Source organism: Podarcis gaigeae (genome assembly GCF_964106915.1).
Source record: "Podarcis gaigeae genome assembly, chromosome: 2".
NCBI classification, from domain to species: domain Eukaryota; kingdom Metazoa; phylum Chordata; class Lepidosauria; order Squamata; family Lacertidae; genus Podarcis; species Podarcis gaigeae.
In genome coordinates this window covers 7,722,159-7,739,029 of record NC_139679.1, presented here as the reverse complement: position 1 = coordinate 7,739,029, position 16,871 = coordinate 7,722,159, and the positions used below count along the sequence as shown (strand labels likewise).

At 46.9% G+C, this 16,871-nt stretch overlaps 1 protein-coding gene across 2 annotated transcripts in view; it reads right to left on the bottom strand.

Moving 5' to 3' along the window:
• The window catches only part of GALNT6 (polypeptide N-acetylgalactosaminyltransferase 6), a 62,242-nt gene that overhangs the window by 44,810 nt on the left and 561 nt on the right, over positions 1–16,871 (bottom strand). The window contains exon 1 of one of the 2 annotated variants that reach the window (XM_083729417.1): positions 11,699–11,921. The exons of the other annotated variant lie outside the window; for it this stretch is intronic. The gene's annotated coding sequence lies outside the window, so the exon portion shown is untranslated. Of the gene's footprint in view, positions 1–11,698; positions 11,922–16,871 lie in introns of those variants that run through there. 2 annotated transcript variants of the gene reach the window in all.

Here is a 16,871-nt window from a genome sequence, read left to right as displayed (position 1 = left end):
AAAAGCATACAAAGTGCAAGTAGATAAATAGGTACCGCTCCAACAGGAAGGTAAACGGCGTTTCCGTGCGCTGCTCTGGTTTGCCAGAAGCGGCTTAGTCATGCTGGCCACATGACACGGAAGCTGTACGCCGGCTCCATCGGCCAGTAAAGCGAGATGAGCGCCGCAACCCCAGAGTCGTCTGCGACTGGACCTAACGGTCAGGGGTCCCTTTCCCTTTACTGTGGTACCTCAGGTTAAGTACTTAATTCGTTCTGGAGGTCTGTACTTAACCTGAAACTGTTCTTAACCTGAAGCACCACTTTAGCTAATGGGGCCTCCTGCTGCTGCCGCACTGCCAGAGCACGATTTCTGTTCTCATCCTGAAGCAAAATTCTTAACCTGAAGCACTATTTCTGGGTTAGCGGAGTCTGTAACCTGAAGCGTATGTAACCTGAGGTACCACTGTCGCTTTGAGTCATTTTTATGACTAAAGTGACAAATAAATAAAGAATATAAAGCAAGCCAGGCGTAGTACGTGTAAAACAGTATTGGTTGCTACAGCAAACAGATCATTTGCCAAAGGAGCCTATAAATCATGGCAGCTGCTACTCGAGAAACAGAAAACTGTGCAAGAGCGGCCACTTCCCTCACATTCAGTACCAGCCACTTCTGCAGGTGCCAAAAGGCTCTAGGAAACAGAAAGTGATTTACAGACTTGAGGAGGCAACACTACCATGTGACCATTCATAATATACTACCGGCTGAAGTAGATGGTGGAAGCAGCAGTTGCTTAAACAAGTTGGGACCAAGCCACACAACAGATTAAACCCTCTAAACTGCTTGCTTTTAACTGAAGCAGGAAGTTCAAATGTCACTCAGCCACAATCTGATCTCAGGCAAGTTGCTTCTCTCTCAAGGTGCTTAATTTGCAGACGGGAAATCAGTAACAGGTTTTGTTAAAAATATATATATTTATCGGATTGTTCCTGGAAAGGACTAATCCAGCGAGTCAAGGCCGAGGTCTGGCTGGCATTTTGATGCCAAACACGTTGTATGGAAAAGAACACCATCGCCAAAGCAAACTTGCATGCAGGGAGAGCACCAGGCTTCAGATATCCCACCAGCAACGTGGAGATAAGCCAGCTATGGGGGAGCTGTGGCCCTGCAGATGTTGCTGAACTAAAACTTGCACCACCGATAGAACTTTCTTTATGTATGCCACAACAGCAGCAAGAATACTCATCGCAAAGTATTGGAAGACACAAGAATCACCCACCCGGGAAGAATGGCAGACGAAGGTGATGGAATACATGGAACTGGCTGAGATGACTGGCAGAATCCGGGACCAAGGAGAAGAGTCGATGGAAGAAGATTGAAAAAAAAAAATAAAGTATATTTACAAAAATATTGTAAAATTAAGGATTGTTAGAAAGATGTTGGAAAAAGAATGTTATGTGGTTTTGGTAGAAATGATATAAAGGATTAAGTAAAAATGAGTTGATGAAATTGATGAAAGAGAGAACGTTAAACTATAATATATTAAATTAAATTATCTAAATGAAAATAAGGTTGGAAGGATTTGCTGAAATAAGGTTTTGAACTAGAATACAAAAATGGGGGGTGTGAGGAGGTCAAGGAAATAAGTAAAGGAAGGAAGTTACGTAAAGGTATAATCCGTTCTTTTCCCTTTTTTAAAAAATGAGTGTATGTTTTTCTTTTTGTTGTTGTTGTACTCTTTTGTATTTTGTATTTTTCTTTTTTCTTTTTGTAATCCTTAAACTTTGAATAAATATTATTTTAAAAAATAAATAAATAAAACTTGCACCATCCCTGGCCATTGGCGATGCTTGCTGAGGCGGATAGGAGTTGGAGTCCAGCTCCCCCACACCTGAGATAACCATAGGAATCTGGATTACGGCCTGGATTACAATACAGTGGTTGTTGTTGTTTAGTCGTGTCCGACTCTTCGTGACCCCATTGACCAGAGCACACCAGGCATTTCTGTCTTCCTGTTCTTAACCAGAGGTACCACTTTAGCTAATGGGGCCTCCCACTGCTGCTGTGCCGCCGCCGCACGATTTCTGTTCTCATCCTGAAGCAAAGTTCTTATCCCGAGGTACTATTTCTGGGTAAGGGAGTCTATAACCTGAAGCGTCTGTAACCCGAGATACCACTGTACCTAGAATCCTGCCTAGAAGCTGCCTCTATTCCCGCCCTAATCTTGCAATCATAGCCGCTGGCATCTCCTGGATGAGCAATTGGTAGGAAGGAAAGTCCACAAAATTTTCATACAATGAGAAAGATGGGAAGCCTTTTCCAAAGCTGGAATGCCATCAACATGCTCTGGAATGAGCACTGAAGGTTCCTCAGCTGGCTTCCATCAGCCTTCTTGCCATGGGGCAGGCACCCCCAAACTCGGCCCTCCAGATGTTTTGGGACTACAATTCCCATCATCCCTGACCACTGGTCCTGTTAGCTAAGGATGATGGGAGTCGTAGTCCCAAAACAGTTTGGGGATGTCTGCCAGTAAGGGTGTGAGATTTATATTGTGAAATGGTTGTGGGGAGGATGGGTTAATAACTCGCTCCTAATCAGACACACAAAAAAGGGAGGAGCTCCTGATCACCGATCATCTGTGCCTCTACTTACACCCTTATTAACTGCTCCAATGAGCCTTCTCTGGTATTCAAGAGCATCTTTCTGTCACCAAGAAAACACTGGGAGTAAAAATAATAATAAACGCCTTGGGGAGTGGTATCTATGTGTATACATGTAGAAATGAGAGGCACAATTGTAGCCACATCTGTCAAATTCCTTTTGCGCATGAAGGCAAAAGGGCTTATTTGCCTAAAAGATGAAATCTGAGAATTTCAGAAGCCAAGACTGTCCAATTGCATTCTGGATTTTGTTGTTGTTGTTGTTGTTGTTGTTTAGTCGTTTAGTCGTGTCCGACTCTTCGTGACCCCATGGACCAGAGAACGCCAGGCACCTCTGTCCTCCACTGCCTTCCGCAGTTTGGTCAAACTCATGCTGGTAACTTCGAAAACACTATCCAACCATCTCGTCCTCTGCTGTCCCCTTCTCCTTGTGCCCTCCATCTTTCCCAACATCAGGGTCTTCTCCAGGGAGTCTTCTCTTCTCATGAGGTGGCCAAAGTACTGGAGCCTCAGCTTCACAATCTGTCCTTCCAGTGAGCACTCAGGGTTGATTTCCTTCAGTATGGAGAGGTTTGATCTTCTTGCAGTCCATGGGACTCTCAAGAGTCTCCTCCAGCACCATAATTCAAAAGCATCAATTCTTCGGCGATCAGCCTTCTTTATGGTCCAGCTCTCACTTCCATACATCACTACTGGGAAAACCATAGCTTTAACTATACGAACCTTTGTTGGCAAGGTGATGTCTCTACTTCTCAAGATGCTGTCTAGGGCTGTCATTGCCCTTCTCCCAAGAAGCAGGGGTCTTTTAATTTCGTGGCTGCTGTCACCATCTGCAGTGATCATTGGATTTTAACTCAGTGTAAAAACCAAGAAATCCACCTGCTGCTTCTGCAATGGCATGGCAGATAGCAGCTTTGAGATAAGGTCTCCAAGTACAGCACACCCAGGGTATCTTCTTGAGAAATCAAGGTGCACTTGTAATCCTTTGGCTGCAAGCACTACAGATGCCTTTCCCTCTAGATGTGCCAACTCTTCGGGGGGAACTGGGTTCTGGGAGGAGAACGCATGCTGCAAACTGTGGCTCGTGGCAGAAAGAGAAAAGGATGGAAAAAAGCACAGCCGCCTCCAGTTGCAATTTCTATTAAGCATTCATCATGATTTGTGCTCATGATACTATCAGGGCAGTTATACGTGTTCCTGCTTTCACTACCATTTGCTCCTACAAATGTTTTGGGGCAGATATATGCCTTCCTGGTAAAATCCAGTAATTTTTCATATCACAATTGTTCCAGGCTTTCTTCCTCCCACTTTTGCCTCAACCTGCAATGCTAAATATGCACGCTTACCTGGAACTGTTCCCATTGAACATACTGGGTCTTACTTCTGAGTAAACATGCACAAACTCTCCACGGACCTGCCAAAACTTTGAAGTCAAAATCTGGGATGCCACCTCCTGTTTTTATCGCCAGAGCACGGCAGCCATTTTGATTGCCATGATTTCGCGTTGCTGGGCACTGTGCAAAATCTTTTTTGGGGGGGAGGGAATCGTGTTGTCAATTCACGCAATATCAGAGCAACAAAAATGGCTTCAGTTGTCCTTTTCCCCCCTGGAACACTTGCAGGGTATGCCTCCACTCCTATACAAATTGTTATAGGACTGCATTATTGGGAATCCCGTGACTCATAAAGATCCATAACTGTAGACAAGTGTCACCAGCTGCAGTGACATGCCCGATATGTTCTAAGGCACTCTCTCACTCCATTTGGGTTGACAGTGAGACATAGTCAGAATCAGGGGTGTACAAAGTGGGGGGCGTCGGGGGCGGGCCGCCGTGGGTGCCACTTTGGGGAGGTTGACAAGATGGCCCCTGCCTCTCCCCAGCTGTAGAGCGGCCGAGGGCGCGGGCAGTCTGTATGGAATGCCACACATGCGCAGTCCGTATGGACGCCGTGCAAACGGCAGCCCATATGGCTGCCACGCACAAGCGGCAGCCCATACAGAGGGCGCATGTGCGGCATCCTGTATGGTTGCCACACATGTGCAGCCCATATGGCCTCCCCCACATGCGCACTCCATACGGGCTACCCCACCCTGGGTGCCAGAGAGGATTCCTCTGCCACTGGTCAGAATGCCTGGCACTCTTGTGAACCGAGCACATCCCAGAATCTTCTACAAAACGCAGCTATACAGCGGTCAAATTGACATAAAGAAATTTCCTTGACCGTAGGAAATCTGGATAGCCACTGCCAGTTACATCACACTGGCTCACAAGAATCATGCCTCTCAGGAATCTGAAATCTATAAAGTAATCAGGCGCTCCTCTTTGAAACGCATTCAGGATGCCAGGAGAAAATTGTTCCTGGGGCCGAAACACTTGGCTGCAAGCTACTTTCACTTCAAAGCACTCCATCATTAACAGATGATATAATTGTAGGCTTAGGTTTGCTACTTGTGAAATAGGCCTTGCAAAAAATGACAGAGCACATTAATAGCCCATGTCTCAGACAAAGAAGGCATTCTGATGGGATGCTAGAAGAGGCAATTCATCCAGTTTACTCCAGTGGGAGGGGATGAGGTGAGGGGCAGGTTCCGCCTCCATCCAGACTGTCAGTATTTTGTGGGAGGAATTCAAGCGCATTCTGGGAAATTTAGGTTTGCACAATTAAAGTGAATTAAAGCATACTGTCACCATAGGGCAACTAATCCACTTGGGGGGTGGGGAGTGGGGAAGAAACAGACTTTTTGTGGTTGGGATTAGGAAAGCAACGGGAAAATGCATTTTTAAAAGTGTGGAGCGAACAGTCAGGGTACAATGTGTAAACACAATGCAAAGTAAATCAAGTTTAATGATCGTTGTCATTTGCCCAGCAAATGAATGAAAGTGAATGCTCAGTGAAGTTCAGATATAAACTCTGTGTAAGCTTTCCGAAAGCAGGATGAGTGCTCAATAAACAGAGCATCTGGAGCAGCAATATACCGTATTTTTCACTCTATAAGATGCACCAGACCACAAGACACACCTAGTTTTTGGAGGAGAAAAACAAGAAAAAAAAAATCTGAATCTCAGAAGCCAGAACAGCAAGAGGGATCGCTGCGCAGTGAAAGCGGCGATCCCTCTTGCTGTTCTGGCTTCTGGGATAGCTGCGCAGTCTGCATTTGCTCCATAAGACGCACACACATTTCCTCTTACTTTTTAGGACGGAAAAAGTGAGTCTTATAGAGCAAAAAATACGGTAATACTACCACCCACAACTCAGTTCAGCCCTCAGAGTTACTATGACAGAGGAAGAGGATAAAGAAATCTCCTTGTCTGCCATTCTCTGCAATGTGTTCTTGGTATGTGCATTAATGGAGCTTTATTCTGCTTTATAAGTTGTTCTGAAATGCTTCCCCAGAGCTGGTGCATTATTGTTTTCTGGAGAAGCTAAAGTGCCACAAAAGCAGGGCACTTCCACCATCACCCTGGAACGCTTGTGGTATAAAAAGTTTATGGAGCTGGAGCAGGAAGTTACCAGACATGCAGGTGCAAATAGTATTGCAAATGGGTGGGACTGGGTGAAACTGCCCTGACACCGTCATGAGCACAAATCTTCAGGAATGTGCAATAAAAGGTGCACCTGGAAAGCGTCTTCTGTGTATCTGCGCTGTTAATCCCCCTCAACCCCTTTACTTTGTTTTTAAAAAGAGTAAAGGTAAAGGGACCCCTGACCATTAGGTCCAGTTACGGACGACTCTGGGGTTGTGGCGCTCATCTCGCTTTATTGGCCGAGGGAGCCGGCGTACAGCTTCTGGGTCATGTGGCCAGCATGACTAAGCCACTTCCGGCAAACCAGAGCAGCGCACGGAAAAACCATTCACCTTCCCGCCAGAGTGGTACCTATTTATCTACTTGCACTTTGACATGCTTTCAAACTGCTAGGTGGGCAGGAGCTGGGACTGAACAACAGGAGCTCACTTGTTTCTGACCCCCCCCCCCCACTAATAGTCCCCACTTGAAATCATACATATTTATATTTAAGATGAAAACCAAGGTTTTGATCAAAGCCCACAGGTGATGGTGCTTTCAAATGTTGCTTGGTGTTCACCCTGCTGTCCCTTTGAGTTACTGCTCACTATCAGCCAATTTTTTTTTTTAAAGAAAAGGTAAGCGATCTAGCAAGTTTAGTCTTGCATCAGTTAACTCTGTGGCAAGAAAGGCTGTTATCTTTCAAGCAGCTGCTAACCTTTCCATGCAGGGCTGTCTAGCTGGCACAGAGGTTAACCCTTCATTTGAACTAGACTTTAAAGATGCAATCTTTATAGGTGCTTTCCTGAGAATAAACTCCATCGGACAGGATTTACCACTGAGCAGATGGGCACAGGACTGTACTCTAAATCCCCCACTTTCTCTCCATCTGAGGGAAAAGAGCACAAGGTAATCCTTTAAAAAAATAAAAATAAAAATGGTTTATTCTCACAACAACTGCACCACCTGTATAAAAGGTGTGCACCAGCCTTCGACAAGATCACTGCTGCATTTTAAAAAATCAGTGTGGAGCCTGATCCTATGCACATTTACTCAGAAGCAAGTCCCATTGAACTCAATGGATCTTTCCCCCAAGTACAGTGTAGAAGTCTGGAGTTTCATCTGCTCATTGAGGAGTTGTTGGAGCATTCTTGGAATGTAAGTTTGACCCCCCCCCAAAAAAAAAACACACACCCTGTAACACATGCAGTTTTGCTATTCAGTTTTGCTATTTTAGACTCTGGACTGAATGGTGTTGATGGGTGGCTGGGTGAGCACCTTAGATGGCAATGTGCATTACTTCAAATTGTGATAATCCTCCAACATTTGGAGCCCTCTTGCTCATACTACTGAGTAGGGCTCTGGATGACTGCCATGAAGTATTGCCCCACAACCTTATGTTGACCTCCAGACAACAGTGTAACAATGAGTTTTGATCGACTGCTTTTTCATTTGCAGTAGCTGCACATCATATTACCCACAGACTTCTCTTCCTGCCCCATCCACCTGTAAGATCTGCATAAAGGTAAAAGTAAAGGGACCCCTGACCATTAGGTCCAGTCGTGACCGACTCTGGGGTTGCGGCGCTCATCTCGCTTTACTGGCCGAGGGAGCCGGCATACAGCTTCCGGGACATGTGGCCAGCATGACTAAGCCGCTTCTGGCGAACCAGAGCAGCGCACGGAAACACTGTTTACCTTCCTGCCGGAGTGGTACCTATTTATCTACTTGCACTTTGACGTGCTTTTGAACTGCTAGGTTGGCAGGAGCAGGGACCGAGCAACAAGAGCTCACCCCGTCGCGGGATTCGAACCCCTGACCTTCTAATCGGCAAGTCCTAGGCTCTGTGGCTTAACCCACAGCGCCACCCAAGTCCCAACATCTGAATACACGTAAATAAATCTGCTGGAACGATTGAAGCCCATTGGTTCTTACAGAGCGATGGAGGTAATGATACTCAGCGTTTCCAGAAAAAAAACTTGAGATGAGACTGGCTGGAAGGGAAAACATCTAATGCTCAGTTGAGTGGCAGCAGCTCACCTACCTTTAGGCAAAGTTGAGGAGGGGGAAGGGGGAGGAAATGAAAATGAATGCAGCTTTGCAATGCACTGCTTACTGAAGACATATTGTGGTGCCATTGTCCCCCCAAGCAATTTTTGTTTGCACTTTTTTTAAAAAGAAAGTCAAGTATAGGCTGTGCCTTTCCACATGTCATGGGACTACAACTCCCATCATCTTTAATCTTTGGTCCACAGTGGCTGAAGCTGATGGGAGTTGTAGTGCAGAACATCTAAAGGGCACTAGGTTGGGGAAGGTCAGTAATGTAGTGGTATAATCTGATTGCAGACTCAGTGCATACATGCATAGGTGCCAACTTTGCATGTCAAGTTGTCTGCAGAGAAACTGGACAACCGAGATTTTTTTCCTCATCAGAAGATGAGTGCAATCACTGTCACTTTTGCCACTTGTGAGTGCTGCCCTGTGTTGCAGACAAAAAAAATGACCCACGATCTGAGCACATGTTGAATCTTCTCTTGACACGGGCATACTTTTCACAGGGGGAAAAAAAAGTGGGATTGCAAATGGTCCCAACTTGTGACAGGGGGTTGGGTGGACTGGGCAAGTCGCATCTCAAAAGAGAAACATCAGTGTCATGACTGCAGCGACTAATCACTCCCTAATTGTAGTTTTATTTTTGTTGTTTGGTGATGGTGGGATTGTGGTGTCTGCCAATCCAATCTTTCAGATGGATAGAATAACTTCCCTAGACATTTGTGCTAAATTGTCCAAAGAAACTAAACTGTACTGAAAGTCTAAGCTGTGGACACAGATGTCCCTGATTAAACCGTTGCCTAAATTATCAACCCACTCTCAGGGGTCAGCAAACTTTTTCAGCATGGGGCCAGTTCACTGTCCCTCAGACCTTGTGGGGGGCTGGACTATATTTTGAAAAAAAAAATATGAACAAATTCCTATGCCCCACAAATAACCCAGAGGTGCATTTTAATAAAAGCACACATTCTACTCATGTAAAAACAGCAGGCAGACACCACAAATAACCCAGAGATGCATTTTAAATAAAAGGACACATTCTACTCATGTAAAAACACACTGATTCCCAGACCATCCGTGGGCCAGATTTAAAAGGCGATTGGGCCGGATTCAGCCCCAGTTTGCCTACCCATGGACTAGGTAGTCTCCAACAAACATCTCTCACTCCCCACTTGCAATACTGGATAATACAACCTCCCTTACTACATACATTGTTGAACATACTCTTTTCACTACAGTTAGAACCACAGAATTAGAAGGGACCACAAGAGCAAACCAGTCGAACTCCCTGCAATGCAGAAGTCTCAACTAAAACATCCAAAACAGATGTTCTTAAAAACCTCTGCTTGAAAACCTCCAAGGAAGGAGAGTCCACCACCTCTGGAGAAGGTCCATTCTGAGATTTGCTTTAGCCCGGTTTACTCTTTAGTAATAGGAGTAACAACAACTACTACAACAACAACTGCAGGTGGAGTTTAGAGAATTGCTGCATCTCCAATTCCAATCAGCTGCATCAGCCAGCAGGGCCAATAGCCAAGGATGATAGGAGTTGGAGTCCAACAACCATAAAGAAGTCTGATTGCCAAAGAATTGATACTTTTGAATTCTGGTGCTGGAGGAGACTCTTGAGAGTCCCATGGACTGCAAGAAGATCAAACCTCTCCATTCTGAAGGAAATCAGCCCCGAGTGCTCACTGGAAGGACAGATCCTGAAGCTGAGGCTCCAATACTTTGGCCACCTCATGAGAACAGAAGACTCCCTGGAAAAGACCCTGATGTTGGGAAAGATGGAGGGCACAAGGAGAAGGGGACGACAGAGGACGAGATGGTTGGACAGTGTTCTCGAAGCTACGAACATGAGTTTGACCAAACTGCGGGAGGCAGTGGAAGACAGGAGTGCCTGGCGTGCTCTGGTCCATGGGATCACGAAGAGTCGGACATGACTAAACGACTAAACAACAACAACAACAACAACAGTGGAAAGGAACAACATTGGCTGCTGCTAGTCTATAAAGTTGCATGCAATGGAATGGGGATCATCACTGCAACATAAAGGGCAACTTGCAAGCCTCCCCAAAGCCTAGGTAAAGGTAAAGGGACCCCTGACCATTAGGTCCAGTCATGGCCGACTCTGGGGTTGCGGCGCTCATCTCAATTTATTGGCCGAGGGAGCCGGCGTACAGCTTCCAGGTCATGTGGCCAGCATGACCAAGCTGCTTCTGGCGAACCAGAGCAGCACACGGAAACACTGTTTACCTTCCCACCTGAGTGGTACCTATTTATCTACTTGCACTTTGACGTGCTTTCAAACTGCTAGGTGGGCAGGAGCTGGGACTGAGCAATGGGAGCTCACCCCGTCGCAGGGATTCGAACCACCGACCTTCTGACTAGCAAGTCCTAGGCTCTGTGGTTTAACCCACAGCACCACCCGCATCCTTCCCAAAGCCTACACACTCACAAAAGCTGTCATGCCTAAATTTTCAATGCCTAATGAACATTTGAACCTCACAAGGGGTTATTTGGGTGCACTTGTGAATGATGTTAATGCAGGATAGGCGCAGCATTTCAAAATCACAGGGACGCAAACCAGAGTCTGCTTTTAGGCAGAGTCGAAGGAGATTTGAGAAAAGTGCCGCTTCCTGTGGCGCACTCACACCCACATCCGCAGAAGCAATCCCCGCTCTATGCCCCGATTAAGCAAGTTTTGCAGGTTTCGGTATTGGTTCAAAACCTGTCGGACCTGTGAACCAGAGACCCGAGTGCAATGACTGTGTCACAATAAGAAGCCACCCCTCCTTCAAGTCAGTCCGCGTGCAATATTTGACCCCACATGACCTTCAGTGGAAAGGGCTGGAAAGAACTGACAAGTGAATGGATAGTTAAGGTGGTTTACTCCCAGTGGCAAAACCCGCTTTCCATTTGTTCAGGATAGTTTGAGGAAGGAGAGATGGGAGGGAGAAGACAGCCAGGAGGAAGCAGAAAGAGGACATCTGAAGTAGCCGGGTCCCATCTTTCAACTCGCCTCCAACGCAACCCAACCACACCCTCCCCCCGACATCTTTCCTAAGGCAATAGTTTAGCGGGACTAAGAAACACAAAAATAAAGCCCCCTCCTCTCTATTTGGATCGCCAGGAGTTAAAACGAGATTTTCAAAAAGAGGAAAAATATTAAAGCCTTCTCATGTATATTTGTATCACTAGGACACTTTTTAGGGGGGGGGGGGTTACCACAGGTGAAAGCATCCCCGCGCAGCCACGAATTCACCCCAATTCCAGGGGGAAGCCCCCCACGCCTTCAGCATCCCCCCCCCACGGGACCCTGTCCCCAAATGCGCTTCCTCCTCAAACGGGAAAGCCACCAAGGATGGGGGGGACGCGCGCCTGCCCCCCCCCCGTGGCCAAGGAAGGACCCCAGCCTAGCGGCTCCCCAGCCCCAGAAAAAGTGGGTCCGCGCCCCGATTCCCGGAGTCCGAAGCACAAAGGCGGAGAGGCTGCACTCACCTCGCCCGGGACCACCTCGGCGCGGAGGTCGGCGCGCTCTCTGGCCGCGACTGCGGGGCAGCCTCCGCTCTGGCGCAGGTGGAGCCCGGAGGAGGCGGGTCCCGCCCGCCGGACTTCTCACCTGCCGCCGACCCCGGGCGAGCCAGCGGGAAACTCCGCCGCCCCAGGCACAGGTGTATCTCGGAGCGGCGCTGCCGCTGGGTCCTAGGGCCGGCGCTCCCCCGGCCAGGCGCCTCGCACGTTGGGTCCTAGCGCCCGGAAGCGCCCAGTTGAGAGGGACCCGCAGGGGTCATCTAGCCCAACCCCTGGCAAGGCAGGAAGCAGCAGGCATTGGGCACATTTCGGATCCCGCTTCATTGCTGAGTAGCCCTCCAGGTTGAGAAGAAGCAGGCTCCATCATCGGTAGAGCATGAGACTCACTATATAAAAAAAATGTTTAGGGGCACTCTCACTTTCCTTCTCATATTGAAATACTGCCCCTCAATGAGGCCAAACTTAGATTCACAAAATGGCTAGGGGTATGCGTACCCCTGTGTCCCCCCCCCCCGAAAAAAGCACTGTGTCTATATATATATTTTTGTTTTAGACTTCAGAATATTCATTTAAACAAGCCTAAAATGTCAACGACGAAGATTTGGAGATACGCTTCAGAGGTCCAGACTATGGGGAGCCCCGAAAAATTAATAAATACAATTTGGATTACAATTTGGTCTTTTTTAATTTTAATTTCTTGTTTTTAATTGGATTATGATGTGGATAAGTTGATTGGCTGTTTTTATTGGAAAATCAATAAAAATGATTTTAAAAAAAATGTCAGTGACTTCCTTTCTTCTCTTTCCATGGTTCATTTGCATATCATAAATCCCTGCATATTTTACATAAAGGAAGCCATTCAGTGTTCCCTTATTACGTCCTACAAAACTTGTTTGCACTGTTGAATTTATCTTAATGCTGCCTATGTTTTCATGTTTACACAATTCCCACCCCCATATATTCAATAAACATTTCCCAGTCTTCTTTAAATGTATGTTGTTCTTGTTCTCTTATTTTGTATGTTAGGTCTGCAAGGCTGTGCATATTCCATCTTCTTTAAGTTGCCATTCTTCTTTAGTTGGGATCTCGTAGAGCATGAGACTCAAGGTCGCGGGTTTGAACCCTGTGTCGGGCAAATGATTCCTGCATTTCAGGGGGCTGGACTAGATAGTCCTCGTGGTCAAATGATAGACAACACACCTGATGAAATGGGCCCTAATCCATGAAAGCTTACAGTCTCCCCCCCCCAAAAAAGCTGTTTTGTTTCAAAACTCCAACAAGAGGGTTTGTGGTTCCTGCAATGATCTAACGCAGCTTAGCCAGAAACATGATTCAAATTGTGAGCACTCCACGTGATGCATTGAGACAGGAGAGGAACCAAAACCGAGAAGGGAGACAGTGGAGATAAAGGAGAAGCATGCTTGCAGTCAGTTAGACTTCACCACAACCTTTTCAGAACTGTACACTGCTAAAAACGTCAGATCAAAACCATTTTTTAAAAAACCGTTTTGAGTTTTAAAGAAGTGTCTGTGCTGATTTGCATAGCTGCAGACACAAAGGTGTGAGGCACTGTGTTGAACCACTAAATGGTGAGACCAGGAAACGACAGAACAAACGCCAACTGTGTATCCTGGTACCTATCCTTAGGCAGCTCAAACTGACTCTGGTAAAGAGTGAATGGATGATCACCAGCCCCATGGCTGCAAAACAGAAAAGGTTGCCTAGCCACTCATTACTGCTTCTCAGTGTCTAAGAATAATGCGTTGGGTTGCTGTAAAAAGCTCTGCAGAGGCCGGCTGACTGTGAATCAGATATGGAATCGTAAGCATTGGGGGAAAACAGCTTTGCATATATCAGTCATATAGGCCTGGCCCTAAAATGGCAGATTCCCCTTCTGTGCAAATGTGAATGGCATTAAAGGTAAAGAACCCCTGACCGTTAGGTCCAGTCGTGACCTAACCCTAACCCTAATAGGTATCTAAAGCCATTTGCACATTTTAAAAAAATGTATTTTATACAAGTAATTGTTGAACTGAAATACAATTAAGAAGAAGTATATTAAGAGTGAAATAATTATTAAGCTCTTACTTAAAATGTAGGCACCCTATATATAAGGTAAAGGGGGCCCTGACCATTAGGTCCAGTCGTGACCAACTCTGGGGTTGCAGCGCTCATCTCGCTTTAGTGGCCGAGGGAGCTGGCGTACAGCTTCCGGGTCATGTGGCCAGCATGACTAAGCCGCTTCAGGCGAACCAGAGGAGCTCACGGAAATGCCGTTTACCTTCCCGCTGGAGCGGTACCTGTTTATCTACTTGCACTTTGACGTGCTTTCAAACTGCTAGGTTGGCAGGAGCAGAGACAGAGCAACGGGAGCTCACCCCATCACAGGGATTCGAACCGCTGACCTTCTGATCGGCAAGTCCTAGGCTCTGTGGTTTAACCCACAGCGCCACCTGCATCCCTGTGAATGGCATTAGAGACCTCTTAAGTACCGGACCTGCTGGTGTGGATATTTGTAGATAAGAAGAAGCTGTTCCTGAACAGAAGAAGCTGTTCCTGGAGTGAAGGGAAAGTGTGAGAATATAGAGCGCCTTCTGCAAGCATAGAGTAATAGGATCATAGGATCTTAGAGCTGGAAGGGACCCCCAGGGGTCATCTAGTCCAACCCCCTGCAATGCAGGAATCTCAGCTAAAGCATCCATGACAGATGTCCATCCAACCTCTGCTTAAAAGCCCCCAAGGCGGAGAAAATACCATCATTATTAGAATGGCAAAGTAAACTCTGTGAGTTTGTGGAAATGGCAAAAATGACAGCAACTATTAGAGGCCATTCAAATCAGAGAATAATTAAAGAGTGGGAGGGAGTGAAGGAATACAGTATATGAAAAAATATGGTTCCGGACCTGGAATATTAATAGATAACGTGTAAAACGTGCAGGGGTAAGCAAGGAAATAATAAAAGAATCAGCTGAACAATGATTAAATTATAACAACACAACAAGACGGAAGAAGTAAAAATAAAATACACATGGGTAAAGGGGAACGGGGGGGGGTATAGGGGAATTTGAAATATTATTTATAATACAAAAGCTTTAATATAAAATTTCTAACTGTGTTGTATTTGTATACAGCAAAGAGAAATTTAGAGTAATTAGGTATACTTTCTTCACCGCCTCTATTGCATCTGCAAAAAATAGTAGCAGGAGACTCTTTCAGGTGGTCCGCAATTTAACGGAACCACCTTTACCACCGGGGCCTTGTAAAGACCCCAAGATCTCCTGCAACGATTTTGCAAAGTTTTTTGCAGATAAAATCGCTCATATTCGGAAGGAGCTAGACACCACCGTGGGAGCAGGGCTGGGGCGGGAGAGTGCTAGAGCCCTGTCTGGTCAAGTTGCATGGAATCAATTTCAATCTGTTACCCCCGAGGATGTGGACAGGCTGCTTGGACGCATGAAACCAACCACCTGTCTCCTTGATCCTTGCCCATCCTGGCTAATAAAAGCAAGCCGAGAAGGGCTGGGCGATGGGCTCTGCGGGGTGGTGAATGCTTCCCTCTGTGAGGGAACATTCCCAGATCCGCTGAAAGAGGCGGTCGTTAAACCGCTTCTTAAAAAACCATCTTTAGACCCGGCCAGTATGGCCAACTATCGCCCAGTCTCAAATCTTCCATTCTTGGGCAAGGTGATTGAGCGTGTGGTTGCTGAACAACTCCAGGCACGCCTGGAGGATGCGGACCATTTGGATCCCTTCCAATCAGGGTTCAGGCCTCATCATGGGACTGAAACTGCCTTGGTCGCACTGGTTGATGATCTCCGGCGAGCTAGGGACAAAGGTGAGAGTTGTTTCCTAGTTCTGCTGGATCTCTCAGCGGCCTTTGATACCATCGACCATAACATCCTTCTGGACCGTCTAGAGGGGTTGGGAGCTGGGGGCACTGTTATACAGTGGTTTCGCTCCTTCCTCCTGGGCCGTGTTCAGAAAGTGGTGGTGGGGGATGAGTGTTCAGACCCTTGGGCCCTCACTTGTGGGGTACCTCAGGGTTCCGTCCTCTCCCCCATGCTTTTTAACATCTATATGAAGCCACTGGGAGAAATCATCAGGGGGTTTGGACTGGGTGTCCATCAATATGCAGATGATACCCAGCTCTACCTCTCTTTCAAATCAGAACCAGTGAAGGCGGTGAAGGTCCTGGTGAGTGCCTGGAGGCGGTTGGAGGATGGATGGCGGCTAATGGATTGGAGCTGAATCCTGACAAGACAGAAGTACTGTTTTTGGGAGACAGGGGGCGGGCTGGTGTGGAGGACTCCCTGGTCGTGAATAGGGTAACTGTGCCCCTGAAGGACCAGGTGCGTAGCCTGGGAGTCATTTTGGACTCACAGCTGTCCATGGAGGCGCAGGTCAATTCTGTATCCAGGGCAGCTGTCTACCAACTCCACCTGGTACGCAGGCTGAGACCATACCTGCCTGCGGACTGTCTCACCAGAGTGGTGCAGGCTCTAGTTATCTCCCGCTTGGACTACTGCAATGCGCTCTACGTGGGGCTACCTTTGAAGGTGACTTGGAAACTACAGCTAATCCAGAATGCGGCAGCTAGACTGGTGACTGGGGACGGCCGCCGAGACCATATAACACCGGTCTTGAAAGACCTACATTGGCTCCCAGTACGTTTCCGAGCACAATTCAAAGTGTTGGTGTTGACCTTTAAAGCCCTAAACGGCCTCGGCCCAGTATACCTGAAGGAGCGTCTCCACCCCCATCGTTCTGCCCGGACGCTGAGGTCCAGCGCCGAGGGTCTTCTGGCGGTTCCCTCATTGCGAGAAGCAAAGCTACAGGGAACCAGGCAGAGGGCCTTTTCGGTAGTGGCGCCCGCCCTGTGGAACGCCCTCCCATCAGATGTCAAAACGATAAACAACTACCTGACATTCAGAAGACATCTTAAGGCAGCCCTGTTCAGGGAAGTTTTTAATGTATGATATTTTAGTGTTTTCTGGTTTCTATGGAAGCTGCCCAGAGTGGCTGGGGAAACCCAGCCAGATGGGCGGGGTACAAATAAATTATTATTATTATTATTATTATTATTATTATTATTATTATTATTATTTTAATTTACCGTATTTTTTGCTCTATAAGACTCACT